Source organism: Pogoniulus pusillus, chromosome 8 (genome assembly GCF_015220805.1).
Source record: "Pogoniulus pusillus isolate bPogPus1 chromosome 8, bPogPus1.pri, whole genome shotgun sequence".
NCBI lineage: Eukaryota > Metazoa > Chordata > Aves > Piciformes > Lybiidae > Pogoniulus > Pogoniulus pusillus.
The window spans coordinates 32,822,504-32,846,386 of record NC_087271.1 but is presented as its reverse complement, the minus strand read 5'-3'; the positions used below and the strand labels follow the sequence as shown (position 1 = coordinate 32,846,386).

At 41.2% G+C, this 23,883-nt stretch overlaps 1 protein-coding gene across 6 annotated transcripts in view; it reads left to right on the top strand.

Annotated features, from left to right (window-relative positions):
• Positions 1–3,407: 3,407 nt before the first annotated feature.
• ZNF644 (zinc finger protein 644) overlaps positions 3,408–23,883 on the top strand; it is a 57,328-nt gene continuing 36,852 nt past the window's right edge. For 4 of the 6 annotated variants that reach the window (XM_064147978.1, XM_064147981.1, XM_064147980.1 and 1 more), the window contains exon 1: positions 3,689–3,857. The gene's annotated coding sequence lies outside the window, so the exon portion shown is untranslated. Of the gene's footprint in view, positions 3,557–3,688; positions 3,858–23,883 lie in introns of those variants that run through there. The other 2 variants (XM_064147979.1, XM_064147977.1) reach the window with 1 other exon arrangement.

The following is a 23,883-nucleotide window of genomic DNA, read 5'->3' as shown; positions in this document are numbered from 1 at the left end:
GCCATTCTGATTAAATGTTGCAGCTGTATGAATTTACACCAAATGGACATTTTAATTTGGATCCACAGATTATGTGGCTCAGCAGCTTTTTTTTTTTTTAAGAGTATAGTACTGATAAAAATTGTCTGCCAGGGGACAAATTACACATAAGTATGATGACCTTAAAATAATTTGGCACAATAAAAGAGAAGATATTCTTTGAGAAGCATTGCGAGTAGTATTTACTTTTTCATTCTTTTATTGTCTGCATTTTGATTAACATGGAGCACATACAATCAAAAATCATAGAAATTTGGGGATTGCATGGGATAATAATGCTTCTTGTGTTTAAGAGCAGTGGAAAACTGTCTATACATCCTCTAAAATATCAGAACTTGATTTTATAAATGTATCTTTTCAGAAAACAAGCTTAATTCTCAAATGAATAATATTAGCACTCATTAGGGGACTGAATGCTTTAGGGTACTGTTAATGAAATTCATAGCCTTCTTCCTGAGGGCTATCAGTTTGAACTCCATCTAACTCAATGGAGATTAAAAATCGGCCTATTTAAGGCCCTTTAGTCATCTCTAATGAGACGAGTTTGGTGAGTCTTTGTCCCAAAACATAAACCTTTCACACTGCCTTTTGGTAACTGGCAAGCTCCAAAGAAAAACCAAAAACTGTAATGCATTCTGGGGAAAATTAATCTCTGGTACCATGAAAAAAAATATAAATAAGAAGAACAGCAGAAGCCTGATTCACAGTAGTTACATGAGCACTAACAAACACAGTTTTTAACAGGAGTTTATAGTGCTATAGAAAGTTTATAGATTAGCAAATTAAGCATATGTTGCCAGACAGCTATATAGAATGTAATGTGAGAGAGACTCCCAAAGGCAGGATAGGTACACCTGTGCCTTAGATCATACCAACATGTTAAATGTTTAAATGGATTTATTTTTATCAGGAAAAAAAAAAAGTAGGATTAGAACAGGTATCTAGGTAGTACCTTCAGTTATAGAAAATTATGCTGAAAACAATGATTACTTAGCCTGCTTCCATTATTTCACAGCAGTCAAATGCTTCTGATCTACTTACAGGTGTTTAACTTAAGTCTTATAAAATATTAATGGCATTTCTAGAGCCCTCTAGAGAACATATGCCAGTTTTATATGTCCATATCATAGTGAAACTTTTCCTAATGTCTAACCTAAATTTCTTTCAGTGAAGCTTGAAACCGTTATTTTTTATTGTCTGGAATGGATTTAGTGAACAACATATTTTTCTCTCTGTAGTATTTTCTTCTCTAGGCTAAAAAAAAAACTCTAAGAATTCTGATTTTCAGTTAGACTTATGTCTTTCAAAAATATTATTTCCTTCACACACACTTCTTTGTATGCTCTTCACTGGACTTCTTTGAAAGAAATTTTTCTTGAAATGCATAGCCCAAGCTGAATACAGTATTACAGCATTAAATATGATCATTTCTTCATATGTCCTAGATATGACACTTCTGTTATCACATCTCTCTGTACTGAAGCTTTTTTTTTCACGGAGGTGCGACAGTGTTGACGCATGTTCAGTTTGTGATCTACTCTAATCCTCAAGCCATTTTCTGAAGACCTGGTGTTTGTTCATCTGTTCCCACTACTGCAATTGGGCAATTATTTTCCTGCTTAACTGATGAAGGTGGCACTTTGATTTATCCAATTGCATCCTATTTCTGCAAGCTGTTTGTCAAGAATATTTTGAATTCTTTGCTTGCCCTGCAAACTGTTTCCAGCTCTGCCAGTTTGAATCATAGAATCAGCCAGGTTGGGAGAGACCTCCAAGATCATCCAGTCCAACCTATCCCCCAGCCCTATCCAGTCAACTAGACCATGGCACTAAGTGCCTCAGACAGGCTTTTCTTCAACACCTCCCATGGATGGCGACGCCACCACCTCCCTGGGCAGCCCATTCAAATGCCAATCACTCTCTCTGGCAACAACTTCCTGCTAACATCCAGCCTAGACCTCTCCCAGCACAACTTGAGACTGTGTCCCCTTGTTCTGTTGCTGGTTGTCTGGCAGAAGAGACCAACCCCCACCTGGCTACAACCTCCCTTCAGGTAGTTGTAGAGAGCAATAAGGTCACCCCTGAGACTCCTTTTCTCCAGGCTGCACACCCCCAGCTCCCTCAGCCTCTCCTCATAGGCATTGTTGGCAAGTCCAATCAACATAAACTGTACTGTCATTCACATAATTAGATTCAGTACCAAACACAGAACACACCCACTTCCAAGAAACCGTATTTGCTATGTACTGATTGTTTGTCACAGTGGAGCACTGCTAACGTACTTTTGCTCCACTGCAGAGTAGTTTTCATTATGATGTGCCTTTTGCTTGCTTAATTAAGAGTACTCTGACTCGGGTGTCAAAAGCCTCACTTAAGGCATACAGATCTACCACTACTCCCATTATACTGTCACAGCATGGGATGAGTTTGGCTTGATAAGACTTCCTGGACAAATTATGTTGGCTGTAACTTACCACTTCATTAGCTACCATATACTTAAAGACATGTGATTATTTGTATCAATACTTTTTTGGGAATAGAGGCTGGAATGACTGACAGTTCTTGGCTCTACATATTCCTCCCTTTTGAGTTGTGTGTGCTGTGTTTTTCCTTTTCCTCTCTCCTGAAGTCTCAGCTATCTTAGTGAGCCCTCAGGGACATCTGCTTACCCCTCTCAACGTTGCCTTAATCAAGTTCTCACTCTAACGCGAAATCCTCCGGGCGTAGCAAATCAAAGAGAAAAAGAAAAGTTATTTATTAAAGCAGTCTTAACTTTACGCATTTACTATTCTTCCCTGAATCCCTGCCCTTTGAAATCGCCATTTGCCATCAGAAGCATTTATCTGAACAGGACACTGAATAAATACTTCTTTCTCGGCGTCACCTCACAGCTTCCTGCCCCTCCCCGTCCCTGTTTAGATGGACTGACAATCCCTGGGTCGTCTCCTCTCTGCTCCTGTCGCTTCTCCGCTCTCAGGCTTCCTGTCCCCTCGCATCGTTCCCCAGCCACGGCTTGTCGCAGGCGCCTTTTTCACTAGTACAGCTTCTGCTGTACTTGACCTAGTTTCCCACTTCTGTGGGAAAGGCGCCGCCAGTCAACCGACGCTCCGACGTCCCGCTCCCGGCTGCGCTGCGTGTCTTGGCGCAGGTGAGAGGCGGCCGAACCGGGCGGGCCTTTAAAAACACGGTCCTCCCGCCTGCGGGGCGTATTTCCTTCTTGCTGGCAGAGCCCTGCCGGGAGCGAACCGTTGGGAGCTGGCTGCAGAGCTGCGGCCGGTGGCTGCGCGGGAGCCGCGCACCTGCCGGCGGCGGGCAGAGGGCTCCGGCGGGGGGTGGGGGCTGGGCAGAGCTGGCGCGGGCAGGCCGCACGCATGCGCGCTCCGCCCCCCGGGACGCGTGCGCGTGCGGGGCACTGTGTGTGTGCGAGAGAGCAGCGGCGCCGCGGGCCGGTGTGCGCGGTGACGTCAGGCCGCCGCGCGCAGGACGTAACCCGCCGTGACGCAGCCCCGGCGAGCCCGTGAGTTTCCCGTTACGCGTTTTTTCCTTCTTCAGTGCCCTCCCCCCGCCTGCCGCCGTGAGGGACGGGAAGGGGAGGGGAGGGGAGGGGAGGGGAGGGGAGGGGAGGGGGTGCGCGCCGCTGCACGCCAAGCCGGGCGGAGGCAGCGCGGGCTGAGGCGGGCGCGGCGACCCGCGCCGGCCGCCCTAGCGGCCGTTGTCGGGGAGGGCGGCTCTGCCTGTGTCCTGCCGCATCGGGGAACATGGCGGTCGCCTCCGACCTGGTGCGGCATCGCGACTCGGCCGCAGCCCCCCGCGCCGCGGTAAGTGGCCGGGCCGAGGTGGCGACGGCTGTGGTGGTGGCACGGTGGAGATAGGGCGGGCGAGATGCTCTGTTTTCCGGACCTCCTTGTCTCTTTCCTCTGTTCTTGCCGTCGCCCCTCACCCCCGCCCCGAACCGGTGAGCGGCCTCTCCGGTGTCCCGGCCGGGCCGGACACAAAGGGCTGTGCTGAGGAGGGTTTTGTTCGGTCACATGAAACGGTGCAGCCAGTGAGCGCGGAGCTGGGAGTGGGGAGTTGGGCCGCCGCCATTGCCAAGCACGGAGAAGCTGGGCAGCCCGGTGCCGCCGCCGCGGGGCCTAGGGCGCGGAGAGAGCCTCCTGGGGCCGGGTCGCCAGCAATGCAGGGCTATAGGGAGCCAGGTAATGGCCCGCGCCGCGGCAGGCAGGGGTGGCCGAAGGAGGAAGGTGCCGGCAGCCGAGGGTGGCCAGGGTCATCCTTGAGGGGTCCGGCAAGCGTCAGTCCCCTCCTGGGTCCTACTGAGCCGACCTGCGTTCTACTTTTTGCCGCTCGCTTCCCTAGAGCGGGTCACAATACGTGCTGTCCACACGGACTCGGGTTCGGCGCGGGCAAGGCTGCCTGCTGCTGTCCCGGGACAGGGGTAACGTGCTATTCTCTCCCTCCCCTTCATTCCATTCCTTCTTGGTATGAAGCAGGGCGGCTCCGAAATGCACTGTGTTGTTGCAAAAGACTCGGCAAGTTCCTGACCCGCCGTGAGGGCGGCAGATGTGCCCTACGTACCGGGGGCAGTACTGCTGTATGCAGTGCGGGAGGCTTCTGGAGCTGAGGTGGTTTGAGACAGCGAAGGAAAAGTTCAGGTATCGCAGTCCTGTGTTCGGGCTTCGAGTTGCCTTCAGGGTCTGGGTGTTTTTCTGACAAAGTGTGGGTTGCACCAGGTTGCAGTGATGAGCATCTTCATGACCATAATTTATCTGAAATCTAGTTTTCTTATGTTTGTAACCTCTAGTCTGTTGGAAATAACGTTGGGGTAGCAAGGGCTTTCAACTGACAAGTCACGGTGATAATAAAAAACAATAATGGCATATCAAAATCAGTTTCCATTAGTGTTGTACAACCAGCTTTTAAGGCAAAATCTCATTCACAGCAGTACTCTGATTTCTGCCTCCTCTTTCTAGCACATAATTTAATTATGAAGATTGTGTCATGGAACTTAGTTTTCAGACACATGGGGAGTGAATGTGCGCCAGATTTTAGAGTAAGAAGCCATTTCATGTGTAGATTAATTAACACAATCATGTTCTTAAAAGGCTGATAAGCATCTTTAAATATCCACATTTAGTGAGGAAGTTTGGCCAGTGTTTTTTTATACAACTTACAAAACAAGTTTTAATTCAAGTTAGAAATCAGTTCTATAGGAAAGATTCTTTACGGTTAGGAGTGAAGTGCTTCAGCGTTTTGGTAACTTTGTGATACTTCTGCACAGAATCTTTCACTGCCTGACGTGTATAAGGCAGGTGATCTGAGGGCAAAATAAATAGGCTGATTAGAGAATGCACAGTAGATCCTGAGAAGCTTTTAGTGGGCCATGTAACTTCACAGAAAATGCAACAATTTTCTTACTGGAGAAGATTTTAAGTAGAGTGCATGGAAGAGCAGTGATGTCCTATTACACTTACTAAAAGCTGTTGTTGCAAACCTAATGTAACTGCAGAAGAATGTGTACAGATGCACAAGAATTACAACAGAAATTTAAATAGTCTTCAAAATATTGTCTAAAAATAATTTCTGCTGTCTAGCATTCATTGAGTTTTTTTTTGTTAAAAAATTCTTTGCCACAGGAGTTTTAAAAGGTGAAGGGGGGAGGAAAGATAGTGTCACCAAAGAAACTCGTCTTTTTATGGGTACCTTTTTTACTTTTGTTTATTCTTTATGGTATTTTTTAAATTAAAAGAAAACATTTGCAAATATTTAACAAAATCAGAGCAAAGGTGTATTACTATGTTTTTTTATGAAATTTCATTAAGTCCAACATATAGTTTATTTGAAGTAGCACTACAAGGAATACATCTAGGAAACTCTGTATGAAAGCTAAAAGAAAATACTGTTGTCTTAATCTCAACAGGTGACCTGGATACTAGGAGAAAAGGCACTGATCACAGAGCATCCTTGAGAGGTGATTTAGTACAACAATTGATTGAAATAGGAGCATCAGCAATCAGATAAACAGGATGTTAAACAATAGTGGCAATGCCTTCCACTTTAACAGGATGGGTTGGTTTTTGATGTGGACACTGAATTCAAAGGTTGTCAGGGGAATATTTTGTGTAATAGTTTGGCCTTATACTTACAAGCATTAGCGGAACCTCCTTGCACATATATTTTCCTTTTGATTGAAAGTTTTTAAAGTCACTTTGGAAAAAGTGGGACTGAAAAGGTAATAAAATTCTCTGTAGTAATGAAACACACACATGCTCATGCACAGTAACAAACAATTTCAGGTTTCTTACCAGCTTGCAAAAGATCTGAGAACTTAAAGCTGGAAAAAATAGAGAGTAGTGATGTCACTTGCTGTGCGGTTTCACCTGAAGTTGGTTTGAATTAAAGTTCTTTGAACAGTTGTTGATTGTGAGCATTTGGCTAGTCAGCAACTTGCTTTCCTCATGTTCTTACGTTTTCAAACAACTTTTTGTCTTTAGTAATACTTGAGTGGTGCAGTTGTTAGAAGACTGCCTTGGTTTATTGTTTCTATTATTTTAATATCAAATATACTACTTCAATGTTACAGTTACTTTAAGCCAGATTGAATTCATACCTTCTGTGTTTGGATTGTGACTATACTGTATTATGCGTTCAGAGATTGGGAGGAACATCATTTAATAAAATTAGGTTATATCTGAACAATGATGCATTCCCTTTAAACTGACTGTGAGACTGGTTTAAGCTGATAGAGCCTGTAAAGCCTGATTCCCTTCATATGAAAGTAATGTCCACCCATCTTCAGTGTAAAGGTTTATCTGGTGAAATAAAACAAGTCTGTCTTGTTTTGTATCTTGAAGATACATTAATTTAGCACTTCTTGAGCAGTCCAGATGAAAGCTGATTGTTGATAATAAATTTTTTTACAGTGCATAGGCACACAATATAGCTTTTGGAAAAAGAGCTTAAGTTACCCAAGGAGTTGTGAATGTTGATCATTCCGGTTAATACACATAGAAGTATTACTGGATTGTCTGAGTTAAAGGGTTTTGTGTAGTTTGTAGTATCATGAAAAATACTCTTTACATTCTTAGTTTTGTGTTATTGTTTTGTTTGTAGTTGTTTGGGTTTTGTTTCATTGTTGGTTTTTTTTTTAATAAATAGCATCTACACTTTCATGCCTCTGTATACAGTTGTCTCGGGTCAAAACTCGTGTCAGTTAATACAGACCATTCACACAAGCAGTAATGGTAGAAAAATCATTCCCGTGTTCACAGAACTCACAGAGACCCTTGTCTTGGATAGGCAAGAATATGAAATGGTCACTCTGGTCTTCCCTGGTTACTTAAAACCAGATACAAATACAGTGTATTTCTACAGAACACTAATACTGTGAAATGTAATTTGATGCTCGAATCACAGCTGTTTGTCAAGAAAGATCATATAAAATGAGTTTGTACAGACTTCTAGTGTGTATATTCTAAAAAAAAGAAAAGGTGCAATAGTCATGGGATCAGTCATGTTATCTAGTGCACGGTGCAGTGCCATCTAAAAAGTATTTTGTCTTAGTACAAAGTTTATCCAGAATTCTGTGGTATTTACTCGTAAGTGGTGTTAGTTCAGTGAACGAGAACAAGCTTTTTTAAATTCAAAAGCAGGCAAATAATCCAAATAAAAATGTGTATCCAATCATTTTGCATTTCTGTCACTGTTTAGCTGTAGGCAGCAGCTATTACATTGATGAAATGTTGCAGCAATTCCCCTGTGTTGCCAGTGAGGTTAAAGGCGAGTAAGGCAGTGACTTAACAGTGTGCATGCATGTTTTGGTTACACTAAATATTGACTGACTTAATACTTCTGAGGAGAGTTGGTTATAGGGATCCTCTTGGTATGGGAACTGATAGATGTGACCAAATCTAGCTCCTGAAAATGCTAAATCTCTAGCTGACAAGTACTGATTGATACCAAGTGCTTAATCTTACCCCACTATCCTTTAACTAGTCAATTATATGTATTCAGTAATGCAATTTTTCTTGAAACTTAATATGAAAGGATGTGAAGTTCCTACTTAGAATAAAGGTGTAATTGCTGGGCTTGGAAATATTTCAGGCCTGTTGTTAGTGTGTGGTAATAACTATTTTCAGTATGCTTAATGTTGTAAGTTAGATATTTGCCATACTAAGTTTTGGAGACTATTTGGAGTACAGCCTTACTGTTTTCCAGGTGGAAATAGGAAAGATGGAAGTTGCAGTCTAAGATATTTACAATCAGATATAGTAATGCAATTTTTTTAGAAAGTGATATTATTGAGTGATATTAATTACTGTGTGTTTTGTGTCCCTGTAGGGGGTAGTTGGTAATGTTACTGTCTTCATAAAGCATCTAGAGCAGGGAAGAGGCCACATCTGGATGGAAGAAATGTCTACAACTACCTGAAGGGAGGCTGTAGCCAGGTGGGAGTCTCTCTTCTCCCAGGCAACCAGCAGCAGAACAAGGGGACACAGTCTTAAGGTATAAGCTGGATGTTAGGAGGAAGTTCTTGCCAGAGAGAGTGATTGGCGTTGGAATAGGCTGCCCAGGGAGGTGATGGAGTCACCATCCCTGGAAGTATTGAAGAAAAGACTGAGTAGGCCCCTAGTGGCCATGGTCTAGTTGACTGGCTAGGGCTGGGTGCTAGGTTGGACTGGATGATGTTGGAGGTCTCTTCCAATCTGGTTGATTCTGTGAAATGACAGGTGCAGGATCCTAGCTGAAGGCAAGGATTGAGATAATTTCTGTAACTCCTGTTTTTTTGGGGGGGCCACTGTTAGCATACTCTTGTAAAAGTACTTGCTGTAACGAATTGGTAGAACACAAGCAAAATAAGGGACAAAGTATGCATGTATTATATAATTCACCTTTATTTACAGGCTTTTACCCAACATGTCTTGTGTTAATAAAAGAAATGAGAAGTTTCTTAACAAACATAATTGTTGCAATGTTGAAAAACTGGTAACAAATTACTCCTGTCTGCCTGTTCACAGAAAAGCAGTTTGGTGCATTTGATAGTGAATTGTGCTTTATCCCATGTGCTTTCCCAGAGCGGCTCCTTGATTGACAGAGATGGATTTTCCACACAAGATTTCTTTCCAGTAAAGGCATACAACAGGCGGTCAGGGGATTGTTTTTGGAAGATGTTATTTTTACCTGCTAAAGCATGGCAGCTCTGAAGCTGCTTTTTGCTTCTTCTGGTAGGATGTGGTGTAGGTATCTGTTTCTTGTCTGACTGCAGTCAGTGAGGTGATGGGTGGTGGTTATGATTTGGTTGGTTGGTTGTTTTTCTTTTTTCATTAGATTTTTTTTGTTTGCTTGCTTTCCCTCTTTTCACAGTGTTCTTATTGCCTTTCTCTTTTTTTTTTAATGTCAGTTTTTGTGGTTTTGAGTGGCTGTTAGTATCTTCTTGAGACTACTTTCTGAAAAAGCTTGTTTCTGGTATCTTTCTTCGTCTTCAGATGTAGGCACATGAAACAGTTTTGTGGCTATAGAATATCAGAAACTAATAGTAATTTTCCATATATACATTTTCTGGTCAGAAGAGGTAGAATCTTTATAGAATTTATATCCTAAAAATAGTGGTTATAGGTTATTGAAGTGTTTATTGTATTTATGATTTTTTTTTCAAAGGAATTCTGTATTCTTACAGATGTTCTCAGGGCCCTTCCCCAGATACTCTCTTATCTGTGATAATAGGCGAGGAGGAGAGAGAAGGGGAGTGTTTCCAAAAGCTTTATTTCATTGTTACTATAAGTTGGCTTGGCATTAGAAATTATAATTTCAAGAGAACAGCCTTTTCCTTGCAAGTTCCAAATTAAATGCTTTGTTTCTTCACATAGTATCATCCCCTAATATTTTCTGTTCTTGAACAACACTTATAACCTGAGAACCTGTGGCATATAATCAAAATAACTGCAATGTATACAAATTAAAACAAACGTTATACCTCTGAAGTTACTTTAAAAGCAATTTTTCATCCTATGGGAAGTGGAGAACAAATTACCAGTTAGTGCTTCCTACTAAGGTAGTTGTTAAAAAAGCCCACACACAGACCCACAAAAGAAGAAACTGGACACAAGTATATATATATGTGTATTTTTTTTCCTGGAAGAAAAAGGAAGAAGAAAATTTGAGGGAGCACGTGCTGGTGAATTAACCTAGATAAGCTGTGATGAAAAAGTTCAGAGGCTTTGGAACAATTACAGAATGGAAGGGAGTAGAGCTTGCATGTCTAGTGTGCAAACTGAACTGAAATATTGATGGAACTGAGGTGGAAAGGTTGTTTGTGTGGTACACAAGCCAAGAGGACTCTGATACTGTCTGTTGTATATTCTTCTGCGTCTTTGCTTTGGGGAAACCTCTGAAGGTTCTTCTTATCTGATTTGTTTTCGTCTGAGTGCTTTGCGATGGTGATTGTCTTTTTCTGTGTCCTTATAAAGCCTTGGAATGTATTGGATGGTAGTGATATGCTGTGATGGGAAGTAGTAGACTTGCTGATGAGCTGATTTTAGCACGGAGTCTCAGACCTTTTCTTTTGTGTTTTGAAGGAAGGAAAGTGCATCACTAGTATACAGTGTCATGTTCCTGTGAACGACAAGCCCCTGTTCTCAGACTTCCTAGGTGGATGGTCTTACTGGCTAAGTTCACTGTGATTTTCATTTCTGTAGATACGACTGAAAGTGCTGGTGAATTAGAGGTCTGATTTCTTTCTTGATGTGTGAGAGGCTTGGAGAGGAAGAGGAATCTCTCGTCCATTAAAAAAACGTTCCCCAAGTCTATCTCTCTACGGTGACTGCAAGACTGCTGTTGGTGCAATTTTACCAGCAGTAATGTGCATTAACAGGCATAACATTTCTGCACGAGGGAGAGAACCAAAAATAGAAATGAAACTTCAGAGAAACATTCAGGTTTCTAAAAAACTGAAGTGCCACAATATTTCTAAAAGCATTATACAGATACTGTGGTAATTAATTTTTGGAAGTGTCTTTTAAACATTAAAAACAACTTGTGAATTTGCCTTCGCAAGTCCAATGAAGTTTAAGCAGAAGCAAACAGAGAAGACAATGTGCAAGAGGTAGTCCAGCAAGTATTTGTGTCAAAAGCAAACCAGTAATTTGCTATGTCATAGTGGGAAGTTCTTTGTTGGTAATCATTGCAGGAGTTTGTGTGTGCACACAGTTTATATGTGGAGTTTTTGCCTATCTATCCGGGTACATATTTACATAGAAACAAACAACAAAAATAATCTATTGTTTTCCAGTATAAGTGTACTGTCTTATGAAACAAGATAGAAAGTTCTAAGTTAAGGCTGTATGTAGGGTAATGTCACCTTCAGAGCAATACATTGACATGCAGTAAAATTGTGAAGGCATACAGGTTTTGTAATCTCTTCAGAAGTCCAGCAGTGTCCATTACGGAATCAGAGAGAAGGCTTTATACTTTTTGGATAAAAAGTACTCCAACAGAGTATTTCTTCATTTAGAGCATTAATGGTTAAGTTGATATTTTCTCTGCTAATCCATTTAGAGAGAAATGGGTTTGTTTGACTTTGCAAGGTGATCATTTTGATGCTTAAGCTGTTGGGTGCTGTTTTAAATTAAGTTCTATTTAATAAGTTTCAAATAACTTGGCTTTAGGTCCATCTAATAATCTCATCCTGAAGCATGCTGATACATATTATTTTCAAACTATAGTAGAGGGAAGATTAATTGGTGGTCCCATGAATTGTGGTTTCCATATTCTTAAAGTCATCTTATAATTGAGTAATACAAATACCAGGACCCAAGCCAATTTTTTTTCAAGCTGATCGCTCTCTGAATTCAGTTTGATTCTGACAAACAGTTTTATCTTAACTTTTCTTTCATTTTTTTTAGGTCATCTTCTGGAATTCCATTTTCAGCAGGAGGAAATGCACTTTTTTTTCCTTAAGGTTGTCCTTTTTCTTAATGTTTTCTGTCACTGTAGATTTGTTAGCATTTCTTAAAGGACATATTATTCATCAGTAAAACTCAAAATTGTATGCTAATCAAGAGCTTATTTGAAAGAATACAGACATATTAGTGTTGCCTTTTATTACTTTCTTCACACTTTATTAGGACAACCCTATTAGTGTAAAAAAACCCAAACAAAAAATCCAGACCAAAACAAAAAACAAACCAAATAAAGCCATAAAAAACCACCAGACCCAAACAATCAAAAAAGCTCCCTACCTTGCCTTCAGTATGAATGTTTTATGTAAGTGCCTATATCTCATAAAAATACTAAAGAGAAAGATAACAAATTCATTTCCTTTAAATATTGAGAATTCCCATCAATTTTATTATAGACTTAAACACAGTCAAACAGTTGCTTTGGTTATGGCATTCTGAAGTCTGACTTTGGAGAAGTTGAGTTGTTCTGTGCTGTAGCTTGGTTTTGTTTTCTATTGAATCTTCTCTAGCCTTGTGAATCAGGGGATAAAACCAGATCATTGCTTAAATTACATTTTTAATAATATTTTATGTATTTATTTTAAATAGAGTTCTGGAGAGTGGTTCATGGTTCTTGTTCTCTTTGCTGCTTAAAGTTGATAAATATGAATTGAGTATGTTCTAAACATTTTTATCAAAATTGTTCTAATTATACTCCTGTATATTGTCCATTACCTTAAGGAACAGTTCTCTTTTAATCAATTTAAACCAGAAGATCTTGCATTCATAGATACTCTGTATGCATTTAGAGTTGATTATAGTTTCTTCAGCATTGCAGTCAAAAATAGACATGAAATTCTGGAGCTAGCCTTGAAAAACCTAACTTGTATATTTACACTATTACAAATTATGAGCTGATAATAGTGTTAGTAGCTCTGGGGTCAGTCAGCAAGCAAATAGTTAACACTCTGTGGCTAAAAATAGGTACATAACATTTGCTGATGTGGGTGATTTTGATGACATATTAGTCAATATGTGAATTTATGAAGTTTTTTCAGGAGCTCTTCTGATAGTCAGTTTGTTTTAACTGGAGAGTCATGACAGCAGCAAAGTGTATCTTTAAGTGCTCACTTTCATTTGTTTTAAGTAACTTTGTTGTTGGTGCAAATAACATGACCTGATTACTTACTTGAAGGAAGTATTTTTGTCTCAGGGTTATGTTTTAAGGTGCAAGGGAGGCCTGGGAAACATACAAGTTTCTTTGCCCCTGTTAAAAGCCTGTCATTTGTATCTGTGTTCTGAAATGGAGTTGTTATGTGAATGTCTCGTGCTAACTGCCCCTCTTGATCATTTACAACCTTAGCCTGTGTAGATCCATTTCTCTTCCACTATCCCCACAGCCAATGTATAGCATATGGACCAGATTTAAAACTGTTTCTATAAATATTTTAATGGCAAGAGAAAGGGCAAGGACAACCTCCAGTCATTAGATAGAGAGTGGAATATAGTGACAAAGGATGAGGAGAAGGCAGAGGTGCTTAATGCCTTCTTTGTCTCAGTCTTCAGTAGTGGGACAAATTTTCTCCAGGACAACTGGCCTCTTGAACTGGCAGGTGGAGCCAAGGACCAGTGTAGTCCCCCTGTAATCCATGAGGAAGAAGGGACCTGCTGAGTCACTTGGATCCTCACAAGTCTATGGGACTGGATGGGATCCATCCTAAGGTGGTGAGAGAGCTGGCAGCTGAGCTGGCCAAGCCACTCTCCATCATTTATCAACAATCCTGGCTCACTGGAGAGGTCCCCAAAGACTGGAAGCTAACCAGTGTGATGCCCATCCACAGGAAGGGCTGGAAGGAGGAACCAGAAAACTACAGACCTGTCAGCCTGACCTCAGTGCCAGGCAAGATCATGGAACAGGCCATCTTGTGTGCCATCACAAAGCACCTACAGGATGGCCAAGGGATCAGGCCCAGACAGCATGAGCTTAGGAAGGGCACCAACCTGATCTCCTTTTATGATCAGGTTACCTGCCTGGTGAATGTGGTGCAGGCTGTGGATGTAGTCTACCAGGATTTCAGCAAAGCCTTTGACACTGTCTGCCACAATAAGCTCTTAGCAAAGCTGGTAGCTCGTGGCTTGGACAGATTCACTCTCATATGGGTCAGCACTGTGGCCACAACAACCCCAAGCAGTGCTACAGGCTGGGGACAGAGTAGCTGGAGAGCAGCTAGGCAGAAAGGGACCTGGGGGATACTGGTAGATAGTAGCTGAAGATGAGCCAGCAGTGTGCCCAGGTGGGCAAGAGAGCCAATGGCATACTGGCCTGGATCTGGAACAGTGTGGCCAGTAGGACAAGGGAGGTTATTCTTCCCCTGTACTCAGCACTGGTCAGGCCATGTCTTGAGTCCTATGTCCAGTTCTGGGCCCCTCAATTCAAGAGAAATGTTGAGGTACTGGAATGTGTCCAGAGAAGGGTGACAAAGCTGGTGAGGGGCCCGGAACACAAACCCTATGAGGAGAGGCTGAGGGAGCTGGGGTTGTTTAGCCTGGAGAGGAGGAGGCTCAGGGGTGACCTCATTGCTGTCTACAACTACCTGAAGGGACGTTGTGGCCAGATGGGGTTAGTCTCTTCTGCCAGGCAACCACCAACAGAACAAGGGGACACAGCCTCAAGTTGTGGCAGGAGAGGTCTAGGCTGGATGTTAGGAGGAAGTTGTTGCCAGAGAGAGTGATTGGCATTGGAATGGGCTGCCCAGGGAGGTGGTGGACTCACTGCCCCTGAAGGTATTCAAGAAGAGACTGGATGAGGCACTTAGTGCCATGGTCTAGTTGATTGGCTAGGGCTGGGTGATAGGTTGGACTGGATGATCTTGGAGGTCTCTTCCAACCTGGTTGATTCTATTAAATTCTATGAAAATTTAGAGTATATGTCTTGCCCTTCTGTTTCTTGGGCTACTTTGGTTGAAAAATATATGTTGATCAGGAAAATTGACAAATAAAGTGGTGATTTTGTGTGGGGTGAGTGGATTGTTTTTTTCCTCCTGACCAGATTAGGTACCCAAGGACAGCCAGTGGGATGCCCAGGTAAAATTACCACCATGGCATGCTTTTTTTGCCCTTGCTGTTTTTGAAAACCTTACAACTTTTTCAGGAGCATACCAGAGAGTTGCTTTCCTGAACAAGTGTATTCACTGCTGTAATTCATTCCCTAATGGAGGCATCAGCACTTTTATCACTAGATCAGTCTTTCATTTGAGTAGCAGTATATGTCACGTGACCAAAATGATGGCAATGAAGTGGCCATGCAGTGTAATAGATTTTCTGGTTTGTGCTGTGGCAGGTACTTTGTAACTCTTAAATATGTTTGTTAAACCCTGTATGCCCTGCCTCAGTTTGATTGTGCACTGTTGGAGCTAACTAGTGGAAACTGGGTCAGAAGATACATACTTGCAGGTGTGACAAGGCAGTAAAACCTGGTATATTTAGCAATGTGTGTGTAAATGAACTGCTGCACACTTACAGCTGAAATCCCAGATAATACTACAAAAAATGCCAAGTTTGAAGGAGTGATTTTATCTATTTGCTGTCATGTGTTTGGAAGAGATAGGTCAAATGGTTAAAGAAAGACAGAAAGCTTTTGCCTGATTGATGGCTAAGCAAAAGTAAATGAACAGTGGAACAATCCACAAGCATTAAAAAGGTTCATGTTTGAAGAAAGAAGGGTTAATGGAGCCCTAACCTTGAAGTGCCACCTGCCTAGGACTGTTACATGATCTTGCAGTTTGACATGGAGAATCCATAGAAGTAAATAGTGTAGAAAGCAGATTGCATATCTTGAGTAGAAAGACCTTGGCGTGGGTCTTGAAAACACCTGCTTGATGGCAAAATGCTTTTCACAGAACAATTTTTGAAGAGAGGCTTTGTAATTTTACAAAGCACTTGGAAATTTTACTCTAGGAAACAGTCCTGTGTAGTGACTGTGCTAGTAATAAAACTACTGTACATGGTCTGATTGAACACAGGGACCATAAATAGGAGATTGCTAATGAGACATGGGTGTTGTATACATCTACAGCAAAAGCAGGACTGGGGAGAAACTTCATCCATTATTGTGTGCAGGGAAAAGCATGGTGACTGAGAAAAAGGTTGAGATACTTCATGCCTTCTTTGCTTCAGTCTTTAATAGCAGGACTTGTATTTAGCTGGGTAACCAGCCCTCTGATCTGGAAGACAGGGATGGGAAACAGAAGGAGACTCCCTTAATCCAAGAGGAAGTTTTGAATGACCTGCTGAACTGCATGAGTCCATGGGGCCAGATGGGTTACACCCAAGAGTGCTGAAGGAGTTGGTAGATGTACTTACCAAGCCACTCTTCATGATTTGTCAGCAGTCCTGACTAACTGGGGGAGGTCCCAACAGAATGGAAATTAGCAAATATGATGCCCATCTACAAGAAGGGTTGGAAGGAGAACCTGAGGAACTACAAACACATCAGTCTGACCATGGAAAAAGTAATCTTGATTGCCATAACACACCATTTATAGGACAATCAGGCAGTATAGGCCCAGTCAGGACAGGTTCACAAAGGGCAAGTCCTGCTTAACAACTTTGATCTCCTTCTATGACAAGATGACCTGCTTGGTGGATGAGGGAAAGGCTGTGGGTGTTGTTTACCTGGACTTAGTAAAAGCCTTTGATATTGTTCCCCACAGCATCCTCCTGAGAAAACTGACTGCCATAGGCCTGGATGGATCAAACACTGGATGGCCAGGCCCAGAGAATGGTGGTGAACAGAGTTAAATGCAGTTGGCAGCTGGACACAAGTGGTGTTCCCCAGGGCTCAGCACTGAGGTCACTCCTATTTAATATCTTTACCAGTTGTCTCAATGAGGAGATTGAGAGCATGCTTTTTATGCTAGCAGACACCAAGTTAGGTGGGAGTGTTGATCTGCTGGAGGGTAGGAAGGTTCTTGGGGGCCTGGACAGTTTGGATCCATAGGCTGAGGCCAGCCATATGGGCTTCAGCAAGGCCAAGAACTGAGTCCTGCACTTGGGCCACAACAGCATCATGCAGTGCTATGGGACTTGGGGCACAGTGGCTGGAAAGCTGCTCAGGAGAAAGGGACATGGAGATGTTGACTGGCAGCTGTCTGAACATGAGCCAGCAGTATGCTCAAGTGGCCACAAAGGCCAACAGCATCCTGGCGTGCATGAGTACTAGCGTGACAAGCAGGACCAGGGAAGTGATTGTTCCCCTGTACTCAGCATTGGTGAAGCCAAACCTTGGGTACTGTGTTCAGTTTTGTGGCTCTCACTACAAGAAATACAGGTGTTGGAGCTGGTCCTGAGAAGGGCACTGAGGCTGCTGGTGAAGAGTCTGAAGAATAAGTCTTAGGAGGAGTGGGTGAGGGATCTGGGATTGTTTCATCTGGAGAAAAGGTGAGGGGAGACCTTATCATTCCACAGTTAATTTGAAAGGAGGTTGTGGAGAGCTGAGTGTCAGTCTCTTCTCAGAAGTCACAACTGATGGGAGAAGAGGAAATGGCATCAAGTGATGCCATGTGAAGTTTAGGTTACACAGAAACAACTTCTATACCAGAAGAGTTATTAAAGACTGGAATAGGCTGCCCAGGGAAGTGGTTGGATCCCTGCATGTACTTAAAAGCTATCTAGATATGGTGCTCAAGGATATGGTGTAGTAGTGGCTCTGGTAGAGTTAAATGGTGGTTAAACTTGATCTTAAAGTTCTTTTCCAGCCATAGTGGTTCTGTATCAGAGCTGATCTGTAGTTGTGGTGTTGGTGATGTGTGGCTTGTTCAGTGGAGTGTAAAATTGTAACTAGTGGTCTTGAACTACATGTCGAAGAGGTGTGTGGAAACATTTGCCCTGGTTTGTTTGCCAGGTGTGGTAGTGTAAAATGGGTTATAAGATGTGGGCTGTTCCTATTTATAAACAACAAAAACAAAAGAACACCTAAGAGTTATCAAGCATGAAGATGTAAAAAAGCAGGAAATAATTTTTCCTGTTTATGTAGGTGATAGTCAATGTTGGAAGCTTAAAATCCTACCAAATCAAGAGTGAACACTGAGTAGCTCAGAAAGGAAATGGGGTTTTACTTGAAAAATAATTTTCAACAACTATTCAAGTGATAACATTGGCAGCATATTCTAACCTGACTCCTTCACTAAAACCAACCCTCTGTTGTGGAAAAAAAAAAGATCTCCTTCAAAATGAAGGACAGACTTTTTCATTACTGGTTGTGTACATGTGACTCCCCTAAGCGATCTTTCATACATCATAAGTAGAAGTGTGTATACAAAACCTATTAGAAAGCAAAGTATTTTACAGCTTCACTTCAAATCTGCTAAGTAGTAGTTGAATCCTATTGTGTACAATATATGTATATTTTATTTGAACAAAACTACTGCAGTACTGGGACTTGGATTTAGATGGTTATTATCTCAGCTTTTTTCCTCTGGTAAGCAAGTTAGTACTTAAAGACTCATACTCTGGAGTCAGAGTCAACTCTGTCCTCTGCTGGAGGTTTCTGTTGCAGGGATATCAGAGTAAAATGTCTCAGCCACACCAGACTGGTTCAGAGTTCTGCATATACCTCCCTTCACTTTAAGCTTAAGCCCTCACCTATGAGATATTTATTAGTAGTTTACAAGCAGAGGTTTGCAAGTACATAGTGAATTCGAAGTGTGCATGAGGTCTCTGGGAAATTTTTTGTTAGATTTTGGAGATTTTGTATGCATAGAGAATAGCTGTCCTCTGAGGCTGTGAGCAGGAGATTGCCTTTCTTGTCATGGTCTACAGGAAATGTCAGAAATGCTGTCTAGACAGACAACAGCAGGCTTAGAGCTCATGATCCCAGCATAGCTACCTATTCTCCTGAAACTGATTTGGGAAGAGAGCAGCCAGGAGTGTGCCCAGATGGCCAAGAGAGCCAATGGCATCCTGGCCTTGATCAGGAACAGTGTGGCTGGTAGGACAATGGAGGTGTCTCTTCCCCTGTACTCAGCACTGTTCAGGCCACACCTTGAGTACTGTGTCCAGTTCTGGGCTCCTCAATTCAAGAGAGATGTTGAGGTGCTGGAATATGTCCAGAGATGGGTGACAAAGCCAGTGCGAGCCTGGAACACAAACTTTATGAGGAGAGGCTGAGGGAGCTGGGGGTGTTTAGCCAGAAGAAGAGGAGGCTCGGGGGGACCTCATTGCTGTCTGCAGCTACCTGAAGGGAGGCTGTAGCCAGGTGGGGCTGGTCTCTTTGCCAGACAACCAGCAACAGAGCAAGGGGACACAGTCTCAAGTTGTGCCGGGGGAAGTATAGGCTGGATGTTAGGAGGAAGTTCTTCCTCCTAACAGAGAGAGTGATTTGCCATTGGAATGGGCTGCCCAGGGAGGTGGTGGAGTCATCATCCCTTAAGGTGTTCAAGAAAAGACTGGATGGGGCATTCAGTGTCATGGGCTAGTTGACTGGCTAGGGCTGGGTGCTAGGTTGGACTGGATGATCTCGGAGGTCTCTTCCAACCTGGTTGATTCTATGATTCTGTAACAAACTTGTGAGGAACCAAACTTGAACTTAGGTTTCTGTTTCATAGGGAGCACTTAACACACTAATACCAGTTCAGTATTTCCACTCTTTGCTGTTAAAATGGTTATGTGTTTCACTTTCATTTTAATACCCTCCCACTGTTGCTTTCTTTCATGCTGTCATGATACAAGAAAGGGAGATGGTTTTTTTGACAGAATTGGAAATAATGTCATATCACTATTTTTGACGTGTAGGATTTTATTAAAAACAAACCCTCACCTGAAGTCCAGTCTTAAGAAAGCCAGACAAGCATTTCAGGTGTCATTTTGAAGACTGCAAAAGTGTGGAGGAGTTGGAAGTGAATGTCTATGCTAGTTTTGTCTTAAAATGATTTTCTATATACAGCAAATTTGAACATGTCAAATCTACTAAAATTGCATTTGGCTATAGCAATTGCTTCTGATACTTCAGTCTGTAATGTGAGAGGAGGTACTCTGTGGCTGCTGTCAGTTATAAACCTTGGGCTGTGTTCTTGGAGACTGCAGGTTAAACTAATGAAGTACGTCTCTGACCTTCCAGTGTCCTGCCAACTGTTCAATGTCCTAAAAATATGTGGTTTTAAAAACAAAACCCAAACCCCTCAAAACCTAGATTGCCATGCTGTCATGTTTTCATTGGTGTAAGTGGGAATTGTATTGAGTCCACCACCAGAGAACACTGTTAGGTAAGTAACCATTAAACTGTAGAAGACAGTCTGAAGGGAAGTATCTGAAGTATGTGGCCAAAGAGAAAACTGCCAAGCAGTTTGTCAGCTTTGAGTTTAAACTGAAATTGAGGTAAGGACTATTGGCTTTGGGACAGTGTTAAAGCTAAAAAGAAAATGGCTACCAGGAATCATTGTTGCTACAGTAACAGCATAGCTTGACTATTAATGTACTGCCTTAACTATTAGAAGTGTTGTGCAAGATACTGCTTTTAGCTATAAGTGGCTGTAGTGAGAACAGAGATTTTAAATGCTCTTAGATATTAGTACATATCATCAGACTTCTTGTTTTACAATGGCAGTCTATTTATTGGTAAATCTGCTTTCTAGTATGTATTTTAAAGAACCTATTTACTGTTTTTTCTGCACCCAAGGAAAATGTTTAATGGATTTAAATTTTATTAATGTCCTTATAAAGCAGCTTCCTGGAAAAAAAGCTCCCCAACCATACAAAATATTGATGTCTGTAGTGTTTTTTTTAAACACCTTGACACTATTTTGTGAAGTGTATTGTATCTGGTGACATACTTCTGGCTTTCAGAAACTGAGCCTTTAATGTGTTAGTTGACTATTTTATGCAGCAGAGTTTCTAAGATGCTTTTTTCATATTTTGAGTTAGAAGTAAAATGTGGCCAACCAAAATCTTATTTGAAGACCTACAAATAAGGAATAGATTCTAGAGTGGAATCTGCATTGTGTTTTATTTCATAAGGATGTAATTGTAAGTATTGCAGAGTCAACTTTTTGCAGGTGTTTTTGTTTATAGGGAAGAGTGCAGTTACAGTGAAGAATTTCAATGTAATGCAGTACATCAGAAAAGGGACATGTGAAGTACAGTGACTATGTGAAAATGAATTGCTGTGCTTCTGTGTGTGTCAGGATTCTGTGGATTGATTGACAATAAATTGTTTGCTCTTCACTGGTGTCTTGTATGTGTGTTATGTCCCATATACCTGTAGCAGATCACACTTTCTGTAGTTCATTTAGCTTTTGGGGAGTCTTGGTGAAGTTACAGGCAATGCAACTTTAAAGCTGTACAAAAATGCATAGTATGTGAAAGTAATTTGAACACTAGAATGTTGCTACCTGGTAATACACAAAAGGAGATTTTTTTTAATTTGATGTACACAACCTTAACTTCTTTTGTTCTTGTGCTTAACTTTGTCTTTTTATTAAAAATCCATGGATTTTGTAGAAAGAGGGTGAGATTACAGTGCCTTAACACTGTTGTACAGTTTGGTATTGTAAAAATGAACCTTGAAACATTACAGGTTGCTTTCCTAAAATGAGCACATGGAAAGTGCTGCCTCATATTATCACAAGCTTGGTTGTTTTAAGACACACAATGCATGCTTTTGAATTAGATATGTTGATTCCTTAGAAAAGCACTTGAATGAAGAAGACTTCTGCTTTGGTTTTCCAATTATGTGGTTTCAGCTGGGAAACTGAGTGTGCAACCTGGAGCTAGAAGTTTGTGAGGAACCATAATCAGCTTTTGTGGCATAGGCAAGATCTTGTTTAATTTCTCTGGAGTGCTTTTTTGCAGTGCTTAGAGGGTATGTAACTGTATTTTGGGAGGCTGCATTTAATGAAGGAATATGTAGTAATTCAGACGGGAGGAGAGAGTGATTCGGTGGCTGATGAATAGAGGTAGGTCAGTGGTAATGGATTGACAAGATTTTGCTGGCAGCATAATCAAAGGAGAACATCAAACATGATGCTAAAGTGCCATTGGTAGTCTGGAGTGAAGTGGGGAGATGATGACGTAATTTTGTGGTTTAGTTTTTTCCTATTTAAGACAACCTGTTTTATTTCAGGTATACAGATGCAAGAAGTGAGGGGCTAGTTTGTATAGTCAAGATAAATAGGCTGAAGTGTGACTGAAAAATGTCTGGCTTTTTGGCAAGCAGTATGTTCATCTGTCAGTTAAACTGGTAGAGAAATGATAAAGAAGGTGAATTTTTTTTCTGCAGCTTACTGCTTACAGTAATTCCTGCTGCAAAGAGTGACAGTCAGTTTATTTATGGACTACAAACTTCCATATGAAATATCAATACTTAGAATATCACACCTAAGTTTAGCTAGGAGAAAACTGCATTCTTAAGTAAACTTCAGAAACAGCATATTAATATTTTCTCTTACCACTTTTGCATTCTAAATGTTTCCATAACTCCGTTTTTAAACTGATGTTTCAGTTTAATGCTTTTATGATACTCTCAGTTAGCTTTTAAATTTGCCTATGAGATACTGTATGCTCAAAGTATTCAGCTCTTAAGCTTGTTTCCCCTTGCTTCTCTCCAGATATCTTTCCATCTTTATTATGTGCCTATTGTGTACATCTCTACATTCTTATTTATCTCTTTTGTGATGGAGAAGGCAGGCAGCCTTTTTGACCAGTATATGTTTGGTTAGCCCATATCCCAGTCTGCCTAGAATAGTTTTCCCTCTGATGGCTTTTCAGTTTTTTATGTTTAAGTAATACAAATTTTTGAAATAATAATTCAGTCCATTATTTTATGTAATTGAAGGTAAAAACACAAGGTTTTTGTTTTGGTGTTTGGTTGGTTTTTTGGGATTTTTTTTCCCCCATTGAAATTACTCTGACTGCTTTTTTCCCTGCTGTGATATTTCTAATGTTGCATTCTTCTACGTGTAATTGTCTTGTTGGGACTGAAACAGTTTCACAGTCTGAGGCATTATCAGCTGTGTTCATTTCCTGTGCTGTCACACTTTCCTTGAAGTGCATCGCTATCCCATATGGGGTGTTGTCAAAAAGCAAAACTTTCTCTGAGTCAAAGAATGAGAGATTTCAACAGTTCCATATGAAAGCCCTACCACAGCTTTGGGAACTGTGCATGTGACATTTACTAAGAAGAGTAGACAAAGTAAGAACTGTAATGTCTTTGAACTATTCAGATAGCTCAAAATCTAGCAGGAGATTCAAAATGCAAGAGGCAGTCCTCTCTTGCAGTCTCTTGCTTACTGTCTTTTGTTCAGTCACTGCATATTCTTTGAAGTCAGAAGCATCTCATGTAAAAGGACATAATTTTTTTTGTCTCCATGTTGTGAGGTGTTAACTTTTTGCTTAATTTGATTTCTGGATAATACAAGCTTCAGTGTGGTAACTACGCTTACATATCACTTTGCATTAACTACCATAAAAGAAGAGTGTTGGGATTCTGTTTGGTTTCGGTTGGATTTTTATAGTTTGCTAAATTTGATTGTAGCATTTGTAATTTGGTTGATTAAGTTTAGAATAACATAGATTTGGAGAAGTATCAGTTATGATAAATAGTTCAAAACTGTTGTCAGGATTACTGCAAATTTTATTTACTTGTACAGCTTTGCATTCTAGTATTTCTCAAACATTTTCCTCAGAGAGAGGCAATAGTTTATTACAGTGCCTTAACGTAAATAGTTAATAAAAATAACTTCAGTCTTGACATAAAATCCAGCTTTAATGACAAGAGGAGCAGTTAGGCAAGTTATGTGTAGTAGCTCACATTTGAATTTGATTATTTGTCTTTATGTAAATCTAGTATTGAATGGTTACGAACTTGGTGCAAGAGGTATGGAAAGTATTTTCTGCTGTCTTTATAGATGTGAAGGTA